At 46.0% G+C, this 27549-nt stretch overlaps 1 protein-coding gene across 5 annotated transcripts in view; it reads right to left on the minus strand.

Moving 5' to 3' along the window:
- The window catches only part of LOC115898663 (protein FAM156A/FAM156B), a 41855-nt gene extending 18666 nt beyond the window's left edge, over positions 1-23189 (minus strand). For 2 of the 5 annotated variants that reach the window (XM_030933817.1, XM_030933810.1), the window contains exons 1-3: positions 23029-23189; positions 13184-13317; positions 7939-8113 (exon numbers count right to left, since the gene is read on the minus strand). The gene's annotated coding sequence lies outside the window, so the exon portion shown is untranslated. The remainder of the gene's footprint in view (positions 1-7938; positions 8114-13183; positions 13318-23028) is intronic. The other 3 variants (XM_030933818.1, XM_030933812.1, XM_030933811.1) reach the window with 2 other exon arrangements.
- Positions 23190-27549: the final 4360 nt, after the last annotated feature.

Consider the following 27549-nt stretch of genomic DNA (forward strand, 5'->3'; position numbering starts at 1 on the left):
CTCATATGTGGAAGCTAAACAATGCTAATCTCATAGCAATAAAAAGTAGAACAGAGGATACTAGAGGCTGGAAAGGATAAGGGGTGGTGGGGATAGGGAGAGATTTGTTAAAGGATACAAAATTACAGCTTGATAGGAGAAGTAAGTTACAGTGTTCCACAGCATTGTAGGATGACTATAATTAACAACAATATATTATATAGGCTGGGCGTGGTGGCTCACACCTGTAATCCCAGCACTTTGGGAGACTGAGGTGGGCGGATCATCTGAGGTCAGGAGTTTGAGACCAGCCTGGTCAACATGGCGAAACACCGTCTCTACTAAAAATACAAAAATTAGCCAGGCGTGGTGGCGCTTGCCTGTGATCCCAGCTACTCAGGAGTCTGAGACAGGAGAATCGCTAGAGCCTGGGAAGTGGAGGTTGCAGTGAACTGAGATTGCGCCACTGCACTCCAACCTGGGTGACAGAGCAAGACTCTGTCTAGAAAAGTTAAACAAATAATATATTGTATAGTTTCAAATAGCTAGGAGGACACTGAATATTCCCAACACAAAGAAATGATGAACGTTTGAGATAATCCATATGCTAATTACTCTGCTTTGATCACTATACATTATATGTATGAAAATATCACTACTTATATATGTGTATATATATGTACAATTATTATGCCAATTTATAAAACAAAAACAAAGAAGAAATACAATTGATTTTTGCATACTGGTATCTTGTACCTGAATCTGAAGTATTGTGTTATATTGAAAAGAACTACAGCAACAACACAACTGAAGGCCAGTTCAGCTACTGAAAAGATTGATTCAAACCCCAACACCAATGCCCTGGCAGAAAAAGAAAAGAAAAGAAGACACACTACATACAGAGGAACAAATTTAAAGTCATCCATCAGACTTCTCATCGAATCTGTGCAACCCAGAACTTTCTAATCAGCACAATTTTTTTAAATGAAGGTGACATAAACATGTTTACACAAACAGGTAAACAAACAAAAATGGGGGGAAAAGTCATTGTCAACAGATTTGTCCTACAAAACACGTTAAAGGAAGTTCTTGGGTCAGAAGGAAAATAGAAGGAAATCTGGATCTATACACAGAACTTCACAGTGCTGGACATGGAACAATTGTGGGAAAGTACGAGATTTTTTTTTTTTTTTTTTTTGGAGATGGAGTTTCCCTCTGTCGCCTAGGCCAGAGTGCAGTGGCACGATCTCGGCTCACTGCAACCTCTGCCTTCCAGGTTCAAGGGATTCTCCTGCCTCAGCCTGCTGAGTAGCTGTTGACTACAGGCACACGCCACCAAGCCTGGCTAATTTTTTTGTATTTTAGTAGAGACGGGGTTTCACTATGTAACCCAGCCTGGTCATGAACTCCTTAGCTCAGGCAATCCACCTGCCTTGGCCTCCCAAAGTGCTGGGATTATAGGCGCAAGTGGCCGATTTTTAAAATTTTTTTTTAATTTTCTTATTTAGAAAAAAGGTCTCCCTATGTTGCCCAGGCTTCTCTCAAACCTCTGGGCTCAAGCAATCCTCCTGCCTCAGCCTCCCAAAGTGCCAGGATTACAGCCATGAGCCACCATGCTCAGTCAAGATTTTTTTCTTGTAGCTAATCTCTTTAAAAGAAAATTGGCTGTCAGATAGTAACAATGTATGTGGGGTTCTGACACAGGTAGAAATATAATGTAAGACAACCATAGCAGAAAGCTGGGGAGAAAGGAAATGGAAGCATACAGCTGTTAAGAGTCTTACAGTGTACATGAAGTGGTAGGATATTACTTGAAGTCTGGCAGGAATTTTTGCATTTTATGTGTGGGATCAGTAGATTGACCATTATCCTACAATCTGACATAAACTCCATGAGGGCAGGGATGTGTCTTTTTTTATCGTATGCCCCAGACACTCAGCACAGTACCTAGAACATAGTTGGGGTTTGGTAAATGACTGTTCAACAAATTAAGTCTTTTTTTTTTTTTTTTTTTTGAGACAGGGTCTCACTATATGGCCCAGGCTGGAGTGCAGTGCCCTGATCATGGCTCACTGCAACCTCCACCTCCTGGGCAGAGGAAAGCGACTTTATTTCAGAGAGCCAGCAAGCCGAGACGATGATGGACTAATGTCCTGTGGAGCCATCTTAAGGGGCATGAATTTCAGGCTTCTTTTTACATTGGGCAAGGGAGAATCAGGAAAGCATGAGGTCAGGAGAATGGTGACCACAGACATCTAGGTGTCAACGGGCGACCGGGGAGGTTGCAAAACATCTTTGTCCTTGGTCAGGTCACAGTGCTCCCATAAACCTTTCACACAACATTGCCGCTTGCGTGTACACCCTTCTCATCTCCTCAGGGCTGGATTCTGAAAGGGACTATTATCCTTGCTTTGAAGTTAAACCCTACACTAAATTCCTCCCATAGCTAGCTTGGCCTACGTGCGGGAATGAGCAAAGGCAGTTACGTGGGGGAATGAGCAAAGGCAGTTACGTGGGGGAATGAGCAAAGGCAGTTACGTGGGGGAATGAGCAAAGGCAGTTACGTGGGGGAATGAGCAAAGGCAGTTACGTGGGGGAATGAGCAAAGGCAGTTAGCTTCTCAGGTCAGAAGCAAGACAGAGCAAGCCCTGGTCAATTTCTCTCACTGTTTCAGGTGCACCCTTCCTGTCTGCTAAACACACACACACACACACACACACACACACACACACACACACACACACACACGTTCCCCTGGCACTGATTCAGATCAGTGGGCAGCTTCTGGGCAGACACCCTGACCTGCATTAGGAGGCTGAAAGGCATCGGAACTTTAGCTCGAGGGTGGCCTCAAAGCTTCCTGAAGGTGCCACAGCATGACGCACAGCTAGGCTGAAGAGCTTTCTGGGTCTGTGGGTTGTAAGAGCCAGGGCCTTCATAGCTTTATGCGGGAAGTGCCCCCTTGTCACAGCTTTTGGCGAATCTTCAGAATGCTCATCAGTAGGTGCAGTAATTCCCACAAACACCTCAGGCCAGGAAGGCTTCTCACCACAGTAATGGAGCACACCATCGTCTTAGCAGAATAACAAACCTAGGAAACAGAAGCTTAGCCACTTATGCAGTAGTAATGTAATAGATCACATTGGCATTCACTCCCGCAATTCTTTCAGGGAATGACCCAACCTAGCCCTGCTCATCCCAAACTAATAATCATAACAACCTATACGTGCCTCTCGCTTTGCACTGATGGCATCACTGGGGGAGCGCTGAGTCTAACTATTGCACTATGTGTTTTCTCCGTTTCCCTGATCTGACTCTGTGGGCTTCCGGATACCAAGACAGATGCCCCAGGCCACTCTCTGAAGTGATAATGCTGCAGGTAGGCCAGGCCTTGACCTCAGTACAGCTCACCAGCAGCAGCGCCTTGCCAGGGCCAAGTGCCACCCAATTGTGTTGCTGGAGCTGAAGGAGAGGAAAGGTCTAAAGAGACGTCATAAAGATCTCCATCTCGATAGCACAGCAGCCTCCTCTTACAGACATGCGGGTGTTTTGGTTTCTTTCAACATGTACCGACTGTGGCATTTTCCAGGATGCCTGGGGTCTTCAGCTAACCTTCCATCCACACCACCCTGCCTCCCCCACTGCCCCTCTCTACCCTACCCCAAACCTTCCTTCTGTTTTAAATGCTGCCCCCGAGGGTCACTGACTGGTTTTCCTCCTGATAAGGATATCAAAACACCTTTTACCCCAATCCTCAAGATACCTAAAAGAATGAGTCTTCAGAACATCTATGTTAAAAATTATTGGCCAGGCACGGTGGCTCACGCCTGTAATCCCAATACTTTGGGAGGCCAAGTCGGGTGGATCACAAGGTCAGGAGTTCGAGACCAGCCTGGCCAATGTGGTGAAACCCAGTTTCCACTAAAAATACAAAAATTAGCCAGGCATAGTGGCACATACCTGTAATGCCAGCTACTTGGGAGGCTGAGGCAGGAAAACTGCTTGAACCCAGGAAGCAGAGGTTATAGTGAGCCAAGATCGTGCCACTGCACTCCAGCCTGGGCGGCAGATCAAGACTCCATCTCAAAAAAAATTTTTAGAGAAACAGTGGCTGAGTGATAATAAGGAAGAAAACGCAAGTAAAACAGTGAAAGGAATGTTATTTCAAAATGATCGAGTTTCCCACTTAGAGAACAACACTTCATACGTGGTGCATTCCCTTACAGGCTTTTTTCTATGCATGTTTTTTAAAATTATGAGATTGGAGAACAAGTAGTGTGTTTATAATACTGCATCTGTTGTTTTATTTAATATTATACCAAAGCTATTTCCCATAATGACAGTGACAAGGATGTTTTTGCTAACACCCATGGTAGCAAACACATACAGAAAGCTTGATATGGAACAGAGGCCATCTTTGTGCTTTCCTGGTATTGACTCATCACCCTGTATTATCAAAATATGACAATATTTTTAAATTATATAAATATATGTATATAATAACAGTCACTTAGTGTGTTAATGTTATCGTCCCTTATTACAGAATAGGAAACTGAGACACATAGGTTAAGAGACTAAGAAACTTGCCCAAAGTCACACTGCCTGCAAGGGCAGGGACAGTAGAGTTTTCCCAATGCCTGTGGCACTATGTGTATATATATATACACATATGTATATATGTATATATATACACGATATATATGTACATATATGTATATACGTACATATATGTGTATATGTATATGTATATGTATATATGATATGTATATATATAAAGAGAGAGAGAGAGTGCACTAAAAACATCTGCCCAGAGAAAGTATCCACAAGTATGAGTTTTTATTCTCACATCTCTGAACTTCTGCTTTCTGCTCTTCCCCATTATTCCTCGCCCTTGTCTGCCCCAGACCTCTCTCCCTGCCCTGCACACCTTCACCTCCCCTCCACACTGCACTCTCTTTTCCCATTTCCCATTTCCTCTGACTCTGGATCTGAATAAATTGACAACATCTTCTCATGATTTAGCTCAGAAAATATTAGTACCATCAGTCTTTCATTAGATCAAAAATGAATTTACCTTTTTGAGACAGGGTCTCACTCCCATTGCCCAGGTCAGAGTGTAGTGGTGTGATCATAGCTCACTGCAGCCTTGACTTCCTGGGCTCAAGTAATCCTCCCACCTCAGACCCCTGAGCAGCTGGGAATACAGGCATGAGCCACCATGCCCAGCTTATTTTTTTATTCTTGTAGAGACAAGGTCTCACCATATTGCTCAGGATGATCTCGAACTCCTGGGCCCAAGCAATCCTCCTGCCTCGGCCTCCCAAGATTCTGGGATTATAGGCGTGAGCCATCATGCCTAGCCAACAATAAACAGTAATGGTAGAAGTAATCAACACAAGATACAACAGACAAGGTGAATTCTATACAAAAAATAAAATGCCACTAATGAAAATTCAACTGCTAACAGCTTCGTATCTCCATCAGATTCAAATCTTCACAATTTGATGGAGGAGAGTTGGATTTAATAAAACTAATAGCAATAGAATAATCCATATGATAATAATTTTTGGCCTTTAAATTTTACCTTTAAAATATTTATAAAAGTTTACATGCTTTTGTGCTATCATTATCCAGTGACCACTTACTTGTCCAAGCATTATACAAGTTACATGAAGAGGCCACTAGAGTTCTAATTTCCTAGAGAAATTTCCATTCAAATTTTCCATACAAACTCATGATGATGAAACTCCAGTATTGCATTTAGGCTCCACGATACCCTGTAAGGAGAGCTGAATATTCATTATGCTAAGAAAATATGCCCTCCCCCTGCCCCACAGACTCAGACCTTGAGTCCCTGAAGAGCTGAAGAGATAATCTAAACATCATCCAAGGGGTCAAAGGTAGACTTGACATCTGTCTCTCCAGAACATGTCCCAGGGAAATGCGGGAATAGCAACAGCTTAGAATTGACTGGAAACTGACCATATGCCAGGGACTGTCCAGATAACTGTACATGTCTTCACACAGTCAGAGCTCTAAACTGCCCCAAGAAGTAGATGACGTTACTAGTAGTATTTCCATGGTACTAATGGTGAAAGGAAGCACAGAGATGTTAAGGAACTTTCTCAGTGTCACCCAGCAGTGATTGGTGGAGCCAAGAGCCACAGGCATCGCGAAAACTCTGCTGTGCTGCATATTAGTGCAATCAAGAGTAAGATCCAAAGGCTACTGCAAAATATTTAGAATTTTATAGCATGAGACTGCACAGGCAATAGACATTTGATTCCTTCAGAAATCTTTAAGAGATGGAGACTTGAAAGGATTGGTCTGGGTATCATTTGGAAACGGTGCCCTGAGTATGTCATTACCATAACAGGCAGCATGTCAGTGTCGGTCTCCTCACCTGAAGGTCTTGGGTTTCTGCATCAGAGAACACACCAAACCTATCCCTTCTATACCTTCACAAAGAAAAAAGAAGCTGTGTCACTGGGAAAGGAGATTATTCCCCTGCTCTAGTGTTGCTCAGACATGTTTCCATGAAAGTTAGAACCTAGGATCTTTTAAAAGTGCAGATTCCAGGAATCACACCCAGTGAGTCCCATGTAGTGTGGCCACAGTTGTGTCCTAGGATCTGGAAATTTGCTGCCCAGCCTAGGGAACTTTCAGAAACCTTATTAAATCCCTTTGGTAGCAAGACTGTCTGCAATATACCCAGAAAAATATTCCCAGGACAGGCATGAGGTTGAGAAGAGCAACCTCAGAGCAAAGAGTAACACAGGACAAGATGAGCGCAGGGTGAGATTCACGAGGGTAGGGCAGAAAGACTTTGAGAAGGCCTCACAACTCCTACTGGCCTTTCTCCTTGAAGGCCTCAGTTTATCTCAAATCCCTTCTCTCCGTGGGCAGTGAATGAAGGGGTGCCAGGAAATGACCTTTTAGATACCAAAATGGCTTGGGCTCCTCTCAGGGACCACTGAACACATAGGATGGGAGGAGATGCAAGCTATTGTCCCCCTCCCACCAGCCTTGATTTCCTTCTTGCACCATCATTTCCTTCCACGGGAGCCTAGAGCAATGTCAGGACTTAGGGCCAATGTCTTCCCTTCACCAACAGACACCTGCCCCTCACCTAAGGAGTTCGTCTCCCCTCTCCTCCCTTCAGCTGTCCTTCTCCTTCTCCCACAACACACACCTGTCCCTGGCAGCCTGACGACCCAGCCTGGCCTGTTCCTCCTATGTCACAGCCTGGAGAGGGCTGCCCTCACTGAGAAGAAGGACACAAGTCCCAGGATCCCAGAGCCATGACTACCACAGAACCATCCTGAGCATCAATGTCCCATGGCAGTGGTTGACCTTTGAAATGAAGCTTCACCACACACCCCAGCTGGCCTTGAAACACTTTCTTATCACAAGAAAGTAACACAGAGGAACAAGGTTCCCGCAACCCCTCCCAGGGAACATTGTGTCCTTCTCCATGTTACTGTGCTGTTTCCTATGTACCGACTGCAACATTCCTACACTTTTGATGTTATTAAGAAGTTCTAGGATTCTTCTTTTAAATCCTAAACTTGTGGTTTATAGTCAGAATATCATTGCCCATTTTGGGGCATTTTGGAAATTTCCAAGGGCAGCTTTGGGTGTTCAAATGATTGGAAGTGGCTACTGGCATTTGTGGGGTGAAGGTTACAGGGAGGCAAACAACTTTTTCCAGAGTCTTAAATAAACTGGATTTTTTCCCATATATATCACTTCTCTGTAAATTGGGTGGCAGCGGGGGTGGGGGGGGGGAGCTTATATGTTGCTTCACCTGGAAACTTACAAAGACTTATTGACTGCTTTAGAAATCACATCACTGCAGGGCATTCCATTCTTGGATTCCACTCTGGCACAACATACCAATATCAATTTGCTTTGTAGTGCTGCATGCCTGGGGGAAACAATGAAGGGAATCCAACTTACCTACTAAAACAATTGTTTCCAGGATAAGCTGTTCGTTGATGGGGAAAATCAAGCGGGTGATGTTGATAGTGTGATCTCTCATGAGTTGGTGAACACACTGCGTGTGCCTGTTGCTGTTACTGCACTGAAGTTCTCTTTGCAGGTGTATCTCCCTCACCAGGCTCCGTGATCTCTCCTGGAAGGTTGGAAACATACCCAATAGATCCCTATGTTCTCAGGATGGGATAGAGGACCTCACAGGCAGAAGGAGGGCAGGGAACATTTAGTGATCTCTACATGGTTGGATGACCATTAGGGCTCGTGTGTGTGTGGGGCGGGGGAGCGGGGGGCAGGCTGTGGGGGCTGGCAAGTCTAGATTGTGCAGAGCAGAATGTCAGACTGGAGACCCAGGGAAGAGGTGATGTAGCTTGAATCCAAGGGGAGTCTGGAGGCAGAATTTTTTCTTCATGGGGGGATCCCAGTCTTTTATTTTTTTTTTCTTTAAGTCTTTCAAGTAATTGAATGAGGCCCAGCCACATCATAGTGTATAATTTGCATTACTCAAAGTCTACTGATTTTAATGTTAGTCTCATCTTATAAAACACCTTCACAGAGACACCTAGTCTGGTGTTTGAACAAATACCTATGTATTGTGGCTGAGCCAAGTTGACACATCAAGTTTACCATCACAGCCGACTAATACAAATCCCAGTAACCATGAAGGTCTGTCTTAGAAAGGCAGCTGACTTCCTAACTAAGACTGTGTATGAACCTTTTTTTGTCCAGCCAAAGTCTCCATTTCAGGCTCAGCACCAATCTGGCCAGGAAGCTAAAGCTGACATGAATGCCTTCCAGGGATGAAGCAGTGACGGAATAGTCAGGGCCACATGCAAGTACAATCCCAGAAGGCACACGTGGTACCCCTGGACACCAAGACTTTACCCTTGTTAGGGCACTCCCAGCAGGACATACATTAGGCAGGAGCTGGCCAAGGCCCCCAGTGTGGCCTCCCACTGTGGGACCTTTCCCTCTAGGGTTCCTCATCCAGTCCAAACAACTCATTTGTGTCCTTGGTTTCTGAGGGACTGACAGAAGGCAGTCAGTCCAGGTTCTGTTAACCATTGACACCAGTTCCTCCTCTTCACAAGCATGGATGACATCTGTAGATGTTCTGCATGGGATGCTCAGGAGCTGGGTTGCCCTACTGTCCCCTAGTTGCAGCTCTGTCAGGTGCAGTTGTGCACTCAACAGTCAGTATGATTTCAACATACTCACAGGAATTTGGGAAGGCTGAATGGGGAGCATTTTTTTCAGGAAAAGGGGAAGGTTTTCATGAACCATTTGAAAACCAGAGATCACTAATGTTCCCTCTCTCTAGCTTGACTCTTTCCAGGTGTCAGGTTTTGTGTTTTCCTCATTGTTAGAAAACCAGTGTGTACTAATCTGAAATCAAAACTTTCCACTTCTTGCAAATCAAAACCACAATGAGATATCATCTCAGTGGATCATGCCTGTAATCCTAGCACTTTGGGAGGCCTAGGCAGGAGGATTGCTTGAGGCCAAGAGTTCAAGACCAACCTGGCCAACATAGCAAGACCTCATCTCAAAAAATAAATAAATAAAAATTTTAAAAACTTATAAATATATTTTTTAAAAGGCTGGGCATGGTGGCTCATGCCTGTAATCTCAGCACTTTGGAAGGCCGAGGTGGGTGGATCACTTGATGTCAGGAGTTCGAGACCAGCCTGGCCAACATGGTGAAACCCCATCTCTACTAAAAATACAAAAATTAGCTGGGCATGGTGGTGGGCACCTGTAATCCCAGTTACTCGAGAGGCTGAGGTGGGAGAATCGCTTGAGTCTGGGAGGCAGAGGTTATAGTGAGCCAAGATCAAGCCACTGCACTCCAGCCTGGGTGATAGAGTGAGACTCTATCTCAAAAATAAATAAATAATTTTTAAAAAAGAAAGTCAATTAATGTAAGTAATGATTTATTAATCAGTTAAAGGAAAAAATAATAATCTCAATAGGTATTATAAAGACACTCAGTGAAATTCGATATATACTTTAAATAAAACCAAGGATCTCTTTAAAAAAAAAGACCTTTCCATTTATTTAATTATCATCTACCGTCCTCTAGCTCTTTTCTCTGAAATGGTCATATACAAGAGGGAAAAAAGAATTTTCAGAGAAAAAATTTTAATAAATCAACCAATAATACACATCATGTTCAGAAACTGATCAGGATGAAATTCCAGATTTAAAAACAAATTTAAATATGTTTGCATAACTTCTTATCCCTTTTGTCTCTATCGCTTATTTAGCAAGCAGGCTGGAAAAGTTCAACGCTTTGCTGGTGACAGCTCTGCACTGAATGGTCAAAGTGCCTTACCAAGGTGTGTGCACCAGGAGAAAAGTTAGGGAAGCAAAGCCAGGCTATTAGTCCTTTGTTGTGTAGGAGCCAAGGGCCTTGGCCCTTTACAGGTTCACTGGAAATCACTAACATAAGGCAGATTGAGCCCAGGAATTCAAGACCAGCCTACACAACACAGGGAAACTCCATCTCTACAAAAAGATAAGAAAATTAGCCTGGCATCCTGGCACACGCCTGTGATCTCAGGTACTCGTGAGGCTGAGATGGGAGGACTGCTTGAGCCCAGAAGGTCGAGGCTGCAGTGAGCCACGATCGCACCACTGCGCTGCAGCCTAGGCAACAGAGTGAGCCCCTGTCTCAAAATAAAAGAGAAAAAATATTTCCTCTTCAGCCTTCCCAGAAGGGGATGGTCCCTCTAGCATTTACAACATTATAAGTATATAGCATTTCACATCAATTTTATCATACATCCAGATGCAGCAGCCATAAAACAAAAACGCCATTTTTAATTCCTTTTTTTTGGCTTTCATTGCAATTACAGGGTTAACATCATAGCTGCCAGGGGAGATTCTGTCTGGAAGGCTGGGAGGGGCTGCAGTAGCAGCAGCAAAGCTGAAGAAAAGGCTGAAGGAATTTTTCTTTTTTGTTCCCTTTGGTTTATCTAAGCTTTGCTCCAGCTCGGGGAACTGATTTAATTTTTTCCTTCCCACTTGGAGGAGAGAGAAGCCCACATTTTTAACATTTTTCGTCCACCCCAACATTACTTTTGTGAATTCCCAGGCCCTTTCTTCTGTTTGAAAGAGAGGACAAAAACCAAAAACTTGACCTGGCTGTGCTCCCACCCGCCAATCTCTGGCATGGCAAAAGACGCCAAGGAATGCAGTGATCCAAGTCTCCCAGAGTTGGATGTGTTTTTTTTAAATTCTGTACGTAACATTTACATCTCACAAGAGACAACAGCTAGCTGCTGTTTCACAGCATGTGTGAGGCCATAATCACCTGAGCACAAAAGATTCATCACCCATTACTCCTTCATCCTTTCTTTACTCAAACAAGGCTTTCACTATATTTTAGTGAGTCAGGCTCATTCTGGCAAATCCCACCACTGTCACAACTGTGTCAAGGGTCCCCAAGACTACTCCCATTTTTCATTATTTGCTGGGAGGACTCACAGGACTCACAGTCAGCATATAGCTGGACTCATGTTGGTGAAGATTCATAACAATGAAAGTATACAGCAATATCAGCACCCACAAAAAAAACGTATGGGGCAATGTCCTGAAGAAACCAGCCCAAGTTTCCATGAGTCCTTTTTTAGGAAAGTCACAGAATTCATTCCTCCAGAAATCAATTGTGACATGTGTGATGTGACATATTTTCTACCAGAGCAGCTCACTAGAGATTCAGTGTCGAAGACTTTTACTGGGGGCTGGTCACACAGGCACCCTCTGCCTAGCATGTGCCAAGATTCCAGACTTCCAGAATGAAAGCACCTACGCAGCATAAACTATATTTTGTACAAACAGTTTAGGCAGAGTAAGGGAATTATGGGAATCCTTCCCAAATCCAAGTTCCCTGATGCCAGGCAAGGGCCAACATAGTAAGCAGGCCCTTCTAAGTCTCAGGCTTCCTATATTATTAACCCTTTTCTGCCAGCACCCAACAACAGACCTTCAAAACACAAAAGCAGGCTGGGCACAGTGGTTCACGCCTGTAATCCCAGAACTTTGGGAGGCCGAGGCAGGCAGATCACCTGAGGTCAGGAGTTCAAGACCAGTCTGGCCAACATGGTGAAACCCTGTCTGTACTAAAAAATACAAAAATTAGCCGGGTGTGGTGGCACTCGCCTATAATCCCAGCTACTCAGGAGGCTGCGGCAGAAGAATCACTCGACCCTGGGAGGCGGAAGTTGCAGTGAGCTGAGACCGCGTCACCGCACTCCAGCCTGGATGACAGAGGGAGACTCTGTCTCAAAAAACAAAAAAACAAAAACAAAACAAAAACCACAAAAGCAAAATCACACATAGAGGAAAAGATGAGCAAATTTATAATTATAGTTAGAGATTTCAACACTCTCTCAGTAATATATAGAAATAGTTGAAAGAAAATTAGCAAGGATATAGAAGAACTGAATGACACCATTTACCCACTGAATCGTATTTACATTTACAGAACCATCTACATAACAACATCAGGATATACATTCTTTTCTAGTACATGTGGACACTTCACCAAAATAGCCCATACCTTGGGTCACAAAATAAATCTTACCAATGTAAAATAATTAAAATCCTACAGAGCATGTTCTCTGACCAAAATAGGAAAAATAAAAAAACACCAAGGAATAAGAGAAAGTAAACAGGAAACTCTCCAAACTTAGAAATTAAACCATCCATACACTTGTAAATAATCCACGAGTCAAGGAGCAATATAAGAGAAATTAGAAAATATTTTAAACTGAATGAAGATGAAAATACAACATATTAAAATTTGTAGGATGCAGCTAAATCAGTGCTAGGAAGTAAATTTATACCATTACATGTTCATACTGGAAAAAATAAAAGACCCAAATCCATTATGAAACTTTACACCTTAAGAAACTAGAAAAAGAAAATAAAAATAACCCAAAGTAAGCAGAATGAGGGAAAAAGCAGAATAAAGATTGGAGCTGAAATCGATAAGACTGAAAACAAACAAAAAAAAGAACAGAGAAAATCAATGGCCCAAAAGCTCGTTCTTTGAAAACTTTAATACAAGTTAGAGACCCCACAAAAATGAAAAGGATACTATGAATAACTAATGAATACTAATAAGTATATGAATGCATATACATTCAGCAACTTAGATGAAAATGGAACAATTGTTTGAAGGACAAAAACCACCAAAACTTACTCAAAAGTAGATCGCCGGCCAGCTATGGTGGCTCATGCCTGTAATCCCAGCACCTTGGGAAGCCGAAGTGGGTGGATCACGTGAGGTCAGGAGTTCAAGACCAGCCTGTCCAACATGGCAAAACTCCATCTCTACTAAAAAAAAAAATAATAATGATAATAATAATAATAAACCGATCATCTATATAGATGTATACCTATTAAAAGATGGAATTGATGGTTGAAATATTTACCAAATCATGTTATAAGATCAGCATTACACTGACACCAAAATCAGACAAAGACAGCATTGAGAAAAAACCAACTATAGTGTAATCTCCCTCATGAACATAGATTCAGAAAATTCTCAACAAAATATTATCAAGGCCGGGCGCGGTGGCTCAAGCCTGTAATCCCAGCACTTTGGGAGGCCGAGACAGGCAGATCACGAGGTCAGGAGATCGAGACCATCCTGGCTAACACCGTGAAACCCCGTCTCTACTAAAAAATACAAAAAGCTAGCCGGGCGAGGTGGCGGGCGCCTGTAGTCCCAGCTACTCGGGAGGCTGAGGCAGGAGAATGGCGTAAACCTGGGAGGTGGAGCTTGCAGTGAGCTGAGATCCGGCCACTGCACTTCAGCCTGGGCGACAGAGCGAGACTCCGTCTCAAAAAAAAAAAAAAAAAAAAAAAAAAAATTATCAAGAAAATATTTGGTTAATATTAAATCCAATAATATATAAAAAGGATAATGCACCAAGAGCAAGTGGGATTTATCTTGGGAATGCAAAGCTGTTCGATAGTCAAAAATGTGTCAATGCAATCTACCATATTAATATACCAAAAAAAACTGCAAATTCCAATCACATGGTAACAACAATTGATACAGATAAAGCCTTTGACAAAATTCAACAGTCACTCATAATTTAAAAAAAAAAAAAAAAAAAACAGCAAACCAGAAGTAGAAGGAAGCTTGCTTAACTTGATATGGAGCAACTAAAAAAAATCCTACACCTTATATTATACTTAACAGAGAAAGACTAACTGCTTTCTCCATAACATCAGGAACCAAACAAGGTTGCTCACTCTCACCCCTGTTATTCAGTATTGTACTGAAAGTTCCAACCAGTTTAAAAAGGAAAGAAAAAGAAATAAATGGCTTACAGATTGGAAAGGAGGGACTACAACTACTCCAACTCACAGACGTTATTATAATCTACATAGAAAATCTTGTCAAATTTATAAAAAATACTTCTCGAATGAACAAGGGAGTTAAGCAACATTATAGGATATATGTTCAACAACAACAAAAAGCAAAGCACTTCTATAGACTAGCAATGAACTGCTTGGAACAAACATTTTTAAAACTATATAATACTATTTACAATACAATAGCTGCCCCTCAAAACCTAACAAAACATGTGCAGGAGTCATATGCTGAAAACCATCAGAAGCTAATGAAAGAAATAAAGGAACAACTAAATAAAGAGAGGGATGTACTGTACTCATGGATTAATAGACTCATTATAGGAATGATGTCCCCAAATTGATGTACAGATTTCATGCAATTCCAATCAAATTCCCAGCAGGATCTTTTATAGATACAGACTGATTCTAAAATTTATGTGGAAAGGTAAAGGAGCTACAACAGTCAAAATAACTTTGAACTTTGGGAAGCCGAGGCAGGATGGCTTGAGCCCAGAAGGTCGAGGCTGCAGCGAGTCATGATCATGCCACTACACTCCCGCCTGAGTGACAAGAGTGAGACCCCATCTCTGCAAAAAATCAGAAAACTTAGCCGGGTTTGCTGGTGTACACCTGTAGTCCCAGCTACTCAGGAGGCTGAGGATTGCTTGAGCCTCAGAGGCCGAGGGTTCAGCAAACCGTGATCGTGGCACTGCACTCTAGCCTGGGTGACAGAGTAAGACCCTTTCTGAAAAAAAAAAAAAAATCTATTTGCCTTATTTTTGTGGATAGTTCGACAGAAAGAGAACAGTATTTTCAACAAATGGTGTTGGAAACATTGGACATCCAGGATATTTATCCTAGAAGAAGGAAAATTTATGTTTACACAAAAATCCATGCCCAAATGTTTATGGCAGCTTTATTCATAATTGTACCAAATTAGAAATGACCCAAATGTCCTTCAGTGGGTGCATGGATAAACAAGATCTGCTACACACATACAATGGAATATTATTCAGAAAAAAAGAAGGAACTATTGACATACTCAACAACTTGAATGAAACTCAAGGGGCCGAGTGCAGTGGCGCCTGCCTGTAACCCCAGCACTTCAGGAGGCCAAGGCAGGCAGATCAGGAGTTCGAGACAAGCCTGGCCAAGATGGTGAAACTCCATCTCTACTAAAAATACAAATATTAGCCAGGCATGGTGGCATGCGCTTATAATCCCAGCTACTCGGGAGGCTGAGGCAGGAGAATCGCTTGAACCCGGGAGACGGAGGTTGCAGTGAATTGAGATCACGCCACTGCATTCCAGCCTGGGCAACAGAGCAAGACTCTGTCTCAAAAACAAAAAAAAAAAAAAGAAAGAAAGAAAGAAAAGAAAGAAACTCAAAGGCACTATGCTGAGTGAAGAAGCCAGTCTCAAAAGACTACAGGCTGTATTATTCCATTCCTATGATACCCTGGAAAAGACAAAAGTATAGTGATAGAGAACAGATCAGTGGGTGCCAGAGCTTAGGGGTGGGGGAAGGAAGTGACTATTCAAGGGCAGCACAAAGAACCCAGGAAGTTCTTTGGGGTGATGCATATGTTCTAGATACTGACTGTGATGGTGGTTACATCAATCTATACATGTGTTCAGATTCATATAACTATACCTCGTGTCCATTTTACTGTATAATTTCAAAAATTAAGAAAATTTGCCCACCAGGCAGGTTAGAATCCTCACTTTCTGTAAAACTGTTATAATACAGACATATGTATGCCTAAACACTATTGTTATTTGCTTTTGAGCCATGTAGAAAGGGAATCACACAGCATATCCTCTTTTGTATCTGGCTTCGTTCACCTAATGTTATGTCTCTGTATGGTCTAGGTCATTCCTTCTCATAGTTGTGCAGTAATTCAAGGTGTGAATCTGGCAGAATGTATTTATGTGACTTCTTATTGGTGTGTAGTTGGGTTGTTTCCAGTTTTTAGCTATTACAAATAGGGTTACTCTATGAACATCACTGCATGTACAAGAATGCTCATCACAGGTCAGGATGGTCAAAAAGTAAATCAAACACTAACCAACCATCCAGTAGGAGAATGACTGAATAAACTATGGCTACAATAATGATGGCATAACATCCAAATCACATCAGAACAGGTGAGTCATTATTTGGATAAATTACCCAAGTGCTAACCTGGTGGCTGTTGTGATGACGCACGGCTCTAATGACTGCATGTGGGTCGCAGTAACTCACAGTGAGCTCACTGGGCTCATCTTGGGGCTCCCGTGGGCAGAGATGACGACAAACAGGAAGGAGCAGTGACAAAGTGGGTGGCCACCCCAGAACACTATAGAGACAACCTCACCTGCTCCCCAGACCATGGCTCTGCTCACAGCCTCAGAACTTCCCTTGCCTGATTGTCCTGAGAACTTCCAGGAAGACAGCCCCTGGCTGTCCCTGAAGTGGCCGCATCCATCCTTCCCCACCAATCCTGACCCACTCCTCCTCCTCCTCTTGGGCCAAATCTGCTTTCTCAATGCCTCAGCTCCCCTCTATTCATGAGCATCCCCTGCATGTTGGGGGTATGATGATGCTCACTGCGCAGGTGAGGAGACTGAGGCCCATAGAGGGCAGCAGCTGGGCCTGCAGCTGCACAGCAGATCAGTGGGCCTGGGCTGGGTGGGCCGTGCCTCACCCCACAGCTGTGCACCCCCTCAAGCCATGTGGAGATTGTCTGCTGCCTCCTCTTCTGAGGGATCCTCCTGGCCCCTGTCTCCCCCAGACCACCAGGCCTGGAGCTTCTAGCCCTGGAGTTCAGGCCCCGGGAGAGGACTGGGTGGCGGCACAGTTGGCAGCTGGCCAGGATCTGGCTGGGAGGTTGGTGGCCTTTTCCTGAGCCCCAGGCTCTGTTGGGGCCTGCCCCCAGTGTCTTCAGGATCCAGGCCTGTGCCCTCAGGACTAGCCAACCTATAGCCTGACCTGCCTCAAAGCCAGTGCATCTTGTAGAATAACGCATATAATGCAATCGTTAAATAAGAAAAGGAAGATAAAATTATATGAGAATTTTCCTTTAGCCATGAAAATGAGCTTCTGGTACAAGGAAAAGAAGTAGGAAGGAGTGAAAAGCCATCTGCAGATGACCCCAAACAGCACTAAAACCTGACCCTCGGCTGTCCCTACCTGTCCACATGCAGAGAGGGAGGCTCCAAGGGACACCTAGCCTGGAGCTCATGCACCCTGACGCCTGTGATCCCACCAGGAGTGAATGTTTAAGACTGTTCCTCTGTCTTCTCTGAGGCTTTCCGGGTCTTGGAGATGAGATGCCCCCTGCTGGCAAAGATGTGTATCACTGCAACGTGGCTGCACTGTGCCTGGAGACACCAAGACCTCACTGTGTGACCACAGGCTTCAGTCAGACTTCCTTGACTGAAAGCAAAAGGTCACTTTGACTTAGCAAGAAGCTGAGGTTTGGACTTGGTCCCAACCTGGACAATAAACACCAAGAAGAGGAAGTAGAGGGGTTGTAGGATGGGGGTGGGTGACAGCAAGACTGAGGGCTGAGGACAGTATAAGCAGGGGCCACTGTGAGACTAAGATGCTAGCTCTGGCCAGGCATGGTGGCGGTGGCTCATGCCTGTAATCCCAGCATTTTGGGAGGCCAAGGCGGGTGGATCACTTGAGGTCAGGAATTCAAGACCAGCCCAGCCATCATGGCGAAACCCCACCTCCACTAAAAATACAAAAATTAGCCAGGCATGGTGGCACATGCCTGTAATCTCAGCTACTCAGGAGACTGAGGCAGGAGAACTGCTTGAACCCAGGAGGTGCAGGTTGCAGTGAACCGAGATCACACCACTACACCCCAGAGTGGGCGACAGAGTGAGACTGTCGAAAGAAAGGAAAGAAAGAAAGAAAGAAAGAAAGAAAGAGAGAGAGAGAGAGAGAGAAAGAAAGAAAGAAAGAAAGAAAGAAAGAAAGAAAGAAAGAAAGAAGAAAGAAAGAAAGAAAGAAAGAAAGAAAGAAAGAAAGAAGAAAGAAAGAAAGAAAGAAGAAAGAAAGAAAGAAAGAAAGAAAGAAAAAGGAAGGAAGGAAGGAAGGAAGGAAGGAAGGAAGGAAGGAAGGAAGGAAGGAAGGAAGGAAGGAAGGAAGGAAGGAAGGAAGGAAGGAAGGAAGGAAGGAAGGAAGGAAGGAAGAAAGATGCTGGCCCTGGTCAGAAGGAGGAGGAGGAAGAGGAGGACCAGGAAGGCCTCTGCAAAGGACTGTGCTCGGAGCTGGGGCTGATGAGAATACAGAAGGCCCTCACCTGTGAGTGGGTGATAGAAGTAGAGTTGACAGTCGCGGAGTTGGGTGAGAAAAGCATGATTCACGTTAGGTGGTAGCCAGTGTCTGGTACAGAATCACGGTGAGGTCAATGCTGATAGTATTGGTATGGATGGTTGTATTAGTCAGGGTTCTCCCAAGAAACAGAACCAAAGAGGGGGCTCGTTATGGGAATTGGCTCACATGACTGTAGAGGCTGAGAAGTGCCGCCATCTCCGTCTGAAAGCTGGAGAGCCAGGGAGGTGGGTGGTGTGATTCAGTCTGAGCCTAAAGGCCCGAGAACCAGCAGAGCCAGAGGCATAAGTCATGGAGTCTGAAGGCTTGAAAACCTGGAGTTCTGATGTCCAAAGGCTGGAGAAGACAGGGTGTCCCAACTCCAGAATACAGCAAATTCCCCTTTCCTCCACCTTCTGGTTGTACCTGTGCCCTCGAGGGATTGGACAATGCCCACCCATGCCAATCTTCCTCCCTTGGTTCACTGAGTCAAAGGCCAGCCTCTTCCGGAAACACCCTCACAGACACCCCCAGAGATAATGGTTTGCCAACTATTTGGGTTTTTCTTAACCCCACCAAGCAGACACCTAAAGCTAACAATCACAATAGTGATATAAAAGGCATCGCTCTGTGAACTGCCTGCGACATGCTGTTCTCCTCTACAGGGTGGGCACTCAGTCTCTTGGAGGCTAAGGTCCATCTGTCTACCTCTGTGGCCCCAGTATGGGGACAATGACAGTTACCATCAAGGCTTGCCAAGGAAGAGGGTATGTGGTAGGCAGAATAGTGGCCCCCCGAACACATCCATGTCACTATCACTGGAACTTATTCCAGCCAGGGGGATGACAGTGGGCCTCCACTCAGCCTTGACCTGTGCCCGGCACTGCTCTTGGTGACTGACCAGTCATCTCACCTCTCCTTCACATAACTCTGTGAGGAGGGAAAGTTAGTACCCTGATGACAGACCAGCAAAGGGAGGCAGAGAGAACTGAAGCCACTTGCCCACCGTGTGACCCAGGGCAATTTAGTCCCTGCCAGTGTCACTCCAGCCCCTGCTCCTACCCTGCCTCGACTACTAGACCTGTCTAACATGGGCTCGGGAGGAGGGTAGTACACACGTTTTCCCCAAAACCCACACCTACCCTGCTTGGCGGGCATTAGCCTCCTTTATGAATGGGGGACTGAGGTTGGTCAAGGACATGTGACTTGCCCAAGGTCACACCATCAGGGCTTGGGGTTCCAGACTTTCATGAAGCCTGTCAGGCCCCAAAGCCCATGTGCCCTGGGCTATTGTGGGTGTGAATGAGGCCTGAGGGGAGATGGATCCCAACATCTGAGGACAAAATAGGCAGGTCCTGTCCATTCCCTGAGAGGCCCCGCTCTATGGCTGGTGTCAACAGCACAGGATAGAGGATTTCCCACCAATCTCCGCAAACAGGCCTGAGGGAGCCTCTGGAGCCTCCAGGATAGAAGGCAAGACCTGAAGCCCAGGGGAGGTTCTGCAGGAAGGAGGCCGCCTACACTGTGGGGTCCACACCATGAGGCCGGGGAGCTGCGAGCCTGTGTGCAGGAGTCACGGACACTCATGCTACTCCCACTTCCCACTGCACTCTGCTTCACTTGTGAGGGTTTTTGTGTGTGTCTGTGCCTGAGAGTGTATAAAACATAAGTCTGTGTTTTAATGACAATAAGCTGTACGTTCATGTAACAACTACATAGTTCAAGGTCGATCACCATCCCGGAAGTCGCCAGGGTCCCTTCTCAATCAGTGTGTTTTTCCTCACTGTCCCCCACCTTCCCCTTCTGCCTCTCCCTTCCACCCCAGTTCCTTTCTCATTCCTAAAGTCCTGCCTTCCCATTGGAAGTAGAAATGTCATGCTGGTCTTGGTTCCCGTATTATCATTAATAATTTATACTGGCTGGCTGGCTGACATTCAGTGTGGATGGCACCTTCCCTCTAGCTGTGGGCTGAAGCCCTGTATCTCACGTGGTGCAATAAAAGCTCATCCCTCTTTTAGGAATTTTAGGTGTGAGCAGGAGAGCAGGCCCAGGGCACTTCTCTGAGCCTCAGGTCCTTCATCTGTGACATGGGAGAGCCCTACCTCCCTCTCAGGTTGTGGGAGAAATAGAGATGGGGACACCAGGCACCTGTCAATGAGTGCCACATGTGAAAACCTGGGATGAGCCTTTCTTTACCATCACACATCCTTGAGATCCCGGACCCACCAGGTGCTTCCCCTGCTCCAGGGCTGTTGCACTTGCTGTTCCTTCTGCCTGGAATGCTCTTCCCTCAGGTAATCGCAAGGCCTGCTTCTCACTGCTTCTAGGTCTCTGCTCAGTTATCACCTATGCAGGGATGCCTTCCCCGCACACCCTGAATAAAATAACATCCTGCCCACTTACCCATTTCCCTGACCCTGTCTTAACTTTCTTTTTTTCTTTTTTTCTTTTTCTTTTTTTTTTTTTTTGAGACAGAATCGCACTATGTCACCCAGGCTGGAATGCAGTGGCGCGATTTCAGCTCAATGCAACCTCCGCCTCCCAGGTTCAAGCAATTCTCATGCCTCAGCCTGCCAAGTAGCTGGGATTACAGGTGCCTGCCACCAAGCCTGGCTAATTTTTGTATTTTTAGTAGAGACGGGGTTTCATCATGTTGGCCAGGCTGGTCTTGAACTCCCAACCCCAGGTGATCTGCCCGCCTCGGCCTACAAAAGTGCTGGGATTACAGGCATGAGCCACTGCGCCCAGCCACTGTCTTAACTTTCTAGGTAGCACTTACCACCCTGTGATGTGCTATATATTTATTGACCAACTCTATGAAATCAGGGATGTTGTTGATTTTGGTCTCTGTTGTATCCGCAGAACCTAGAACAGTACTCAGACATACAGCAGATGCTCAGGAAATTCTTGTTGAAGGATGGCTGGAGTGGGGCCCTTTACACACATCACTAAGATGCACAGATGCCCTCCAAGATGGATATTGGCCCCATTTTATTGATTATGATACATACTGAGATTCAAGGAGACAAGTGACTTGCCCAATGTCACACAATCAGGACTTGGGGGCTCCAGGCTTTGAAATAATGTCTGCCAGCCTCCAAAACCCACAGTTCCTGGACAGAGACCTCACAGCCAAAAAGGTAAGAAATTTCACTCCTGAGACACAGACCCCCAAACAGCTCAGATACTCAAAGACACCAAAAACAGCTCACTAATCTCACAACCTGAAACAGACTCCAAAATCCCTGCACAGAGACCCCACAACTTGACACAGACCCCCAAACAGAACAGAGACCACACATTCTGTGACAAAGACCCCCACGCACAACAGACCAAATTTCTCACTCCTAGGAAACAAATTAAAATCATTCAGATATCTCACACCCTAGAGAGAGCCCCCCCTCCCCAAAACCACTCAGACACTTCCTAACCTAATACAAAACAGAAACAGAAGTTCAAATAGCTCAGAAACATCACATAATCTTACGATAAAGTCCCCAAACAAATCAGATAACCTACATTCTGGGCAGAGACCTCTCCCTCCCCTAAACAGCTCGGATACTTTACATCTTAAGCAAAATTGTCCTCACCAACACCAGCTGGGAAACATCACAACTTGGGACCCAGAATTGCAAACAGCTCAGAGACTTTACATCCTGGGGTGCAGACACCTACATAGAGACCTCACACCCAGGGACACAAATGTCCAAAAAGCTCAGAAGATGCACACCCAGACCAGGCGTGGTGGCTCATGTCTGTAATCCCAGTACTTTGGGAGACGGAGGTGGGAAGATCACTTGAGGCCAGGAGTTCAAAACCAGTCTGATCAACATAGTGAGACCCCGTACCTACAAAATAAAAAATAAAAAACTTAGCCGGGCATGGTGGTGAGCACCTATAGTCCCAGCTACTCGGGAGGCTGAGGCGGGAGGATCACTTGAGCCCAGGAGTATGAGGCTGCAATGAGCCATGATCAGCCACTGCACTCCAGCCTGGGCGACAGAGCGAGACTCTGAAAACAAGAGAAAAGAAGAACAGAAGGCATATCCAGACACACAGGCACACAAAGCCTAAGAAACCTAATACTGTGGCACACAAAATCCACTCAGATAAAATATCCCATTCAGACACAATCTGGACCCCAAACGGCCCAGAGTGATCAAATATACCCAAACAGCATCTGAGATGTCATGCCTAAAGATACACATCCCCAAAACTGCCTCAGCCGCATTACTTCCTAGACAAACACCAAACAAGCTCGGAGACTGCTCCCTGGACATTAATTGAGTGTAGCGGGAGGAATGATGGTGCGGTGCCAAAAGCGCCAGACTAGGCTTGTGACCGAGTTAAGGGTAAACAAGACTGAAAGAGCTCACGTGAAGCAAATGACTAGGGCGAACTTTGCCGGGGTGGCATCTCCAGCCCTTTTGGGACTGTCAGTTGGTGAGTAGTCCAAAGAACTCGGCTGTGTCAAAAGCCACACACCCTTCTCGCTCCGGCTGCCTGAACTCCGGCTCCGCAATCATCGTGCCTGTCACAAACTGAAGGCCAATGGGAACCAGGGACGCGAAGAGGGAGGCAGGGCCTAGCCGGCCCATCCGGAGCCACTCCGCGCCCCGGAAAAGCTTACTCTCGCAGCAACCAATCACCGCCCGGGACGGCCCTCGACCCCGCCCTTCACATCTTGGAGCCAATCGCTTGCCCCTTTGCGGTCCCCGCGGGATTTGACTATGTAGAAACGAAGGGGTGGAGGTGAAGTGAAAATGATGCCTCCAACGGGCTGGGAGAACCGAGTGGTGCTAGTAGGACGGACCTAATGGGGCGGGAACTGTGGTGGATGCTACACGTGGGTTTAAAGAGACCCTTAGTGCTGTCGCACACAAGGGATTATTCCAAAATGGACAGGCGGAGTGGACTGTCCTTCCTCTGCGCCCCTCAATGGTACGTCCTAGGACAGAACTGTTCCATCCCGCGCGCCCCTTGGTGGTGCCAACAAGGAACAGCTAGTGGAAGCAGATTCCCGTGGACCATTCTGCGCTCCTCCCCAGAGGGTGAGAGGGCAAAGTCAGGACAAAAACTGACTGCATACTCACTGCAGTCTTGAACAGGAGAAAAGTGTTCCTAAGCAGCAGACTTCCATTACCTTCCTGCAGCGTCCACCATCAAACGTTTACCACGTGTTGGGCATTATGCTCACTTGTCCCTCCCTGGGTAATGCAGAATAGGTCTAATGGGGGGTCTGCTGGCCTGGGAACCCAGCCACAGTCCCCCAAGTGGCAGGAGGGATAGAACTCCTGACTGGGCTCAGAAGGCGTGATGCGGACCAGGTGTCTGTCCTTGACTGTCAGTAATGGGTGAGAGGGACAGCAGGACCTTCAAGCTCTGTTAGGGAAAGGGCCATCTCTCAGGGGCCCCCAAGGAGAATGAGTAGGTCAAATAAATCCTGTCACCCCTGAATATGTTCCCTAGCAGAATCCTCAACCTGTCTAGCCATATCTCTCACCAGAATTTTGCATTGGTTTATTCATTTGCTAATTTATTCATTCTGTCCAAAGTTATAGGTGTTAGGAATACAACTGTGTGGAAAGAGACAAAAACTCCTGCCCTCATGAAGCTTACATTCTATTGGGATCATATGGCACAAAAATGTAAGCAAGTAATTTGTCAGGTGGTGGTAATTGCTGTAATGAAAATTAAGTCAGGGTAGTGAAATAATAGAAGAGAAGATCCTACCTAGAAAGGGTGGCCAAGGAAGAGCTTTCTGAGAATGTGAAATTGACATTTCAAGAGGAGATGAATATCAGGGAGAAGCATTCTGGGCAGAGGTAAGAACCAGTGCAAAAGTGCTGAGGTGGAACTCTGCCTAGCATGTGTGAGGCACAGTGAGGAGTCCAGTGTTGCTGGAAGAGGTGGGAGATGAGCTCAGAAAGGTAATGAGGACCAGATTATACAGGACCTTCTGGGCCATGGCAAGGACTTTGACTTACTCTGAGTGAGCCATGGGAAAGTTTTTAGCAGAGAAGCTCCTATGCTTCTTTCAGAGGCTGAGGCCCAGGTCACTCAAAGTATAGGGAGGAGCTCCTGGTTTTGCCCAGGGACTCCTCCAGCCCCTCTGCAGCTGAATATGCCTTTCCTGGACAATCCCTTAGACTCAGAAGGTATCCTCCCAACTGCTCCCCAGAAAGATCCATGTCAGAGGATGATACCCTTAGAAGAAGCTGATCAAGGGCCCTCATAGCATGAGTGAGGTCACACCCAGTCCCATGTCTGAGACAGAAAGTAACAGACACGCCGGGCACGGTGGCTCAAGCCTGTAATCCCAGCACTTTGGGAGGCCAAGACGGGCGGATCACAAGGTCAGGAGATCGAGACCATTCTGGCTAACACGGTGAAACCCCGTCTCTACTAAAAAATACAAAAACCTAGCCGGGCGAGGTGGCGGGCGCCTGTAGTCCCAGCTACTCGGGAGGCTGAGGCAGGAGAATGGCATAAACCCGGGAGGCGGAGCTTGCAGTGAGCTGAGATCCGGCCACTGCACTCCAGCCCAGGCGACAGAGCAAGACTCTGTCTCAAAAAAAAAAAAAAAAAGAAAGTAACAGACACAGAGAAGACAGAGGGAAATAAAGAGAGTATTAGAGAGACAAGGGTAGAGAGACTACTTCTGGCAGCTGGCTGTCCCTGCTGAATTAGATCTGCAGCTCTGGACCCCTATGCATGCTACTAGGTGCTGTGCCTGTGTCTACAGAGGAAAGGAAGCCTCTCCCCAGAAACTGTGTCTAGGGACTGACTCAGCTGCCCTCGGCCTGGGCCTCAGTCATGAGGAAAGACCCGCTCCACTTCCTTGACACACATTGGGACCCTCTACCCATCAGGATAAGGACACGTTCCAGTTATGGGGAGGCTCATGCTGTATACAGAATCTCCCATACCCTCTCCAGCCCTTGACTGCCCTCCTGCTGACTCTCAGTGCTGAAAAAATTCTTCTTTTTTTTTTTTTTTTTTTTTTTTTTTTTTTTTTTTTTTTTTGAGACAGGGTCTCACTCTGTCACCCAGGCTGTAGTACAGTGGCACAATCACAGCTCACTGCAGCCTCAACCTCCTGGGCTCAAGCAATCCTCCTACCTCAGCCTCCCAAGTAGCTGGGACTATAGGTGCATGCCACCATGCCCAGCTGATTTTTTGGTTTTGGTTTTGGTTTTGGTTTCTTTGAGACAGAGTTTCCCTCTGTCACCCAGGCTGGAGTGCAGTGGTATGATCTCGGCTCACTGCAACCTCCACCTCCTGGGCTCAAGCGATTCTCATGCCTCAGCTTCCCAAGTAGCTGAGATTACAGGCATGCACCACCACGCGCAGCTAATTTTTGTATTTTTAGTAGAGACAGGGTTTTGCCACGTTGGCCAGGCTGGTCTCAAACTCCTGGCCTCAAGTGATCTGCCTGCTTTGGCCTCTCAAAGTGCTTGGATTACAGGCATGAGCCACCATGCCTGGCCTGATTTTTTGTATGTTTTATAAAGACAGGGTTTTGCCATGTTGCCCAAGCTGGTTTTGAACTCCTGAGCTCAAGCCATCTGCCTGCCTCGGCCTCCCAAAAGTGCTGGAATTACAGGCATGAGCCACCATGCCTGGCCTGAAAAAAATTATTTCAAGGGGGAAGAAGAAGTAGGAATCTCTACATTTGCTGGTGGACCTCATGCCAATGGATGAATCTATGGCATTTCCCCACTCTTTATCTCACGCCACCACTTCCACAGGTAACGTGAGGATTGCATTCTGGACATCCACTACCAAGCAGGGTGTACGACAGAGAGACAGAGAGGCAACATCCCACCAGTGCCCTTGAGGCCCTGGGCAAACCTCTCCTTTTCCCCTTTCCTTGTCATCTGCCATTGACCCCGGCTGTGCCTGAGCCTTTCCCTGACTCCTCCAGTGAGTGCAAGTTTACGGCCAGTTCCTCCCTCCTCATGAGGACTGTGAGCACAGGCCCCACCCTCACTCGGCTTCAGCCTCCTCATCTGCAAATGTTGACCTCCTCATTGGCAATTTGGCAGATTGAGTTAACATGGGTTACATGGGTTTGTCACAGCGGTCAGCCCTGAGCAAGGATGGGGTTAATGTCTGCAGACATTGTGATTAGTATTTGTACCACTGGTTCCTACATGCTACACTGAGGACTTGCCCTCCCTAAGGATAAGGATCCTATGTTTTCATCTCTCTGATACCAGGGCACCTTGTTCTACCCCTGTGAGAGAAAGGACCGTCCTGCCTTCCTCACAAAAATATCCTGATATATGAGCAGCTCGGAGACCTAACTCTCTGGACAAAGGCCTCCCACAAATGTTCAAAGACCTCGTGCCTCAGGACAGTGCCCACAAGCAGTTCGGAGACCTCTCACCCTAGACAACAACCACCAAACAGCTCAAAGATGCCACACCTCAGGACACAGACCCCCAACCAGCTCAGAGAATTCCTACCTCGAGGTAACAGCTCACAACAACTCAAGGACCTCACACACCAACCCACAAAGAGCTTACCGGCTACACCCTGGTACACATACCCACAAAGAATCAGCTCAGGGCTGCTGTGTGATGTTGAATCTCTGTACCATCCAACCCTGTTATGGAGAGGCCTTGGATCTTATAGTTCCCCACAGTCTGCAGTCACCACCGTTGTTGTCATGAGGAAGGCAGGTTCACACCAGGGATAGGGAAGGACCCTCTGGGACTGAGGGGTTCAGAGAGTAAGCCCTCATATCTAGGTCCCAGGAATGGCCATCGCCTGACCAACCCTCATCACCTTTGGTCCTGGTGACTTTTGTATCTTGCCCCATGGGGGCTTCAGGGTAAATCCCAGAACACAGTAGGAGACCCCTAGACCCCGTGATCTTTGCCATCTCTCAG

Source organism: Rhinopithecus roxellana, chromosome 7 (genome assembly GCF_007565055.1).
Source record: "Rhinopithecus roxellana isolate Shanxi Qingling chromosome 7, ASM756505v1, whole genome shotgun sequence".
In the NCBI taxonomy this organism is placed as follows: domain Eukaryota; kingdom Metazoa; phylum Chordata; class Mammalia; order Primates; family Cercopithecidae; genus Rhinopithecus; species Rhinopithecus roxellana.